This window comes from Triturus cristatus, chromosome 2_1 (assembly GCF_964204655.1).
Source record: "Triturus cristatus chromosome 2_1, aTriCri1.1, whole genome shotgun sequence".
Taxonomy (NCBI): domain Eukaryota; kingdom Metazoa; phylum Chordata; class Amphibia; order Caudata; family Salamandridae; genus Triturus; species Triturus cristatus.
Window position 1 is genome coordinate 255,823,515 of NC_140581.1, and position 3,457 is coordinate 255,826,971.

The following is a 3,457-nucleotide window of genomic DNA, read 5'->3' on the forward strand; positions in this document are numbered from 1 at the left end:
TTGAACAATTCTACACCAGTGTAAAAGTTATATACGTATAAATGGTGATCTTTGTTAAAAGGTCCTCTACCAAATTCCCACACAATTTTCTCACTGACTCCAAAAGTGGACAGACAATCAGGGGGGGTCAATAGAAGAATCCCTACCAGTGTACACCCTGAAATAATATACATATCTAGTACTACTCTCAGACAGCATATTCATCTTAGTTCCATAATGTGCCCTCTTGCTTAGAATGTACTGCCTAAAAGACAAACGGCACTTGAACGGGGACCAGAGACTCATCCACCGCTATTTCTTTCTCTGGAGGACAGATCTCTGAAAATCGATCTACAGAATGATCAAGGACAGGCCGATTCTTGAAGATACGGAAACAATCAGGGTGATCTCATGGCAATGCTGAAGAATTATCCACAAAATGCAGCATCTGAAGCAGAATCAAATACGGATCATGACTCCTGGTTGCAGGAAATATTGCAGTTGCCATCAAGGGACTAGTAAACCAATATGAAGACAGCGACAGCTTACTTATCAATCCCATTGAGAAAGTTAAGCCTCAAAATGTGTTCACCTCATCCAGATTTGTGGGAGTCCATCAGTTAGCTCTACAGTGGGGCTTAAGTCGGGCACTGTTGTCGCTCAAATACTGTTCAGCATTTAAATTAGTCTGGTCAACAATCTCATTCGAAAATACATTGTCCATAAGCTGTAAGAAATGTGTAGGCACAAAGTTTTCAGTATTGACTATACACCCTTCGACACCACTAAGGGCAGACAACACAGGCTGCACCATGTTTGGGATAACCCAGAGTTCAGCACTTCCAATGGGAAGCCTTTCAGCCCCAAGCTGCAATCCAGATTCCTCCTACTTCACTATCTGCATATCAGTGTCCCCCTCTAAGAGAGACACATCCTCCACACTGATGGTGGCTTTGTCATCAGATGAGTCCTCTTGGACAGAAAATTCACTGCCAGAATATTGGACTTCATCCTCTACCTCAGTTGCAGAGTCGGTCTCAGAACCATGGTCAGAGGAAGATTTGAAAAGCAAACCAACAACCTGCTGAGCAGTCAACCTGCGGTTAGCCACAATCCTTGCTAATAAAAGTAACACAACAAATAAGTCAACAATTACCAACACTGTGCTAAATAAGTAATAAACAAACTGTGGCTTTATCAAACAGGAAAGTAAAACTACTGGTATATAGTGATCTGTAAGGAAAAGTCAATCAATGCAAAGCACACAAAGACCTATATACTTGAAAATGATACCACTCATGTTCCTGAGACAGCAAGATTGAAGATCAACTGCACCTACTCTGCACAGACACAGCAAGCACCAAAAGATTCCCACTGGAAAGAAGAAAAAAAACACATTACACATATCACAAGGCAGTATAGAACGTTAACAAATCCATATGTTACTTTGAAACACACAAAAAGCTGAAGATTCAAACATTAGTATAGCAGTCAAAAAGAAATTATACAAACAGGCCAAGGATACACATTAGATGTAAAGATTAAAAAATGAGTTGTATACCAACCACAACTCCACAAACTACAGATATGCTAAAGGTGCAGCCGCAAAGAGGATTCACCCCCAACACAAAGGAAATAATTGGCTCTGTAATTTAAAAAAAGAAAATTAAAACAAATAAAAATGATAAAATATCAATCAAAAGACATTGAAATTCCCCAAAAGGAGGCATTACAAAGGCAAAAAAAGACACCACCAGATGGAAGCAAACCACAGAAGCAGATCCCCACCACACACAGAACCTTATTTCCGGTGACTCAAGTGCTACCACCCACCCTGAGGCCCAATCCACTCAAAAAAGACCAAAAAACAAAAGAAATCTGCCCTCAAAGGGGAGGGCGGAATGCAAAAATAATATGGCCCCCAAGGAGAGAAACCCTGGCCCATGAGGTCATTCCCCTTCCAAACATAATACCTGGTGTCTTATGGGCTTCCGTCCCTCCCAGAGGGCACATCAGCCTAAAACCGGCTGATCTGCCTCTGGTGGGCAGGGGGCGGAATTCAAAGGAAAATTATCCCCCAAGGTGCAGCTCCCTTTCCAAACATAATATCGGTGTCTAGTGGGCTCCTCTCCTCCCCCCTTCCCCAGAGGACAGACCAGCCTAAAAATGACTGATCTGCCCTTGGGGGGCCAGGGGGGAAGAGTAAAAAATATTGCCTCCCCAAGGAAAGTGACCCTTGTCTAAGGGGCGCACCCCTTCAAAAAAAAAAATCCCTGGTGTCTTGTGGGCTTCCGCCCCTGTCCTAGAGGGCAGATCAGCCTAAAAAAGGTCGATCTGCCCTTGGGTGGAGGGGGCAGAATACAAAAAAATATATCCCCCAAGCGGATCAACCCATGGCCAAAGGGTCGCTCCCCTTCAAAACGGCCGATCTGTCCTCGGGTTGGAGGGGGGCAGAATACAAAATATACAAGGGGAGAGGAGTTAGCCTTACGGCTAGGGCGGTTGACCTTAAATCTGGGGAATCGGGTTCGAATCTCGGCAAGTACGCACAACGTCCTGTGATTCTGCACAATTCACTTAATCTCCCCTTGCCTAACAAAAATGAATGTGTCCTCATGTAACGCAACTGGTGCTTGTGTAAAGCACTCTGATACCCAGTAACCTCGGGTCAAGTTTGAACTATATAAAACTCTGTAAAAAGAAAAAGACAAATGATCCCCCTTTCCAAACATAGGACCTGATTACGATGCTGGTCGGACAGACCATTTAACCCCCATCTTAGCGGGCCCTTTTCGACTGCCGAGACTGGGAAGTTTTCCCCCGCTGTATTACGATGCAACTGCTACTACCGCGGTGGTCGCAGATACGGCGGAGCACATATCTCTTAATGGATGTATGACGCATTCATGCATGCTTGTACAACGCATACCTTTACAACATGGGCAATACAGCAAAAGCGTTGTTACCAGGCGTTCCATTACAACGAAAATCATTACAACGACTTGCCTTAGGGAAGCACTGGACTTTGGAATAGTATATTTTACTATTACAACTCCAGTCTGTGCAACAGTAGGGAAGGTGTTGGATTTAAAATCCAACAGTGCGTTCCCTAAAGCAAGTCGTTGTACCGACTTGCGTTGTAATGGAAAACGTGGTAATGACACGTTCATTGTAGAACCTGCATTGTAATGGCACTACGTAGTTCTGTCTGCGTTGTAAATGTTGTATCCCTCCCTGAATATGTTTCTGCAAATGCGTACAAAACTCACAGAAACATGTGAATTGTACACACATGCATGACATGTGGGGATATGCCTTCTGCACCCATTGCTGGAGTGTTGCAAAATGTGCACAGTCCAGTCAATGGGGATACACACCACAGAAGGACTTACCTGGTATCCGGAGCCCACGGGATCGTTATCATCGTGGTTCAGCTTCCGAGGTGTAGGGGGGCCTGGAGGAAAGTATCCATGTCAGA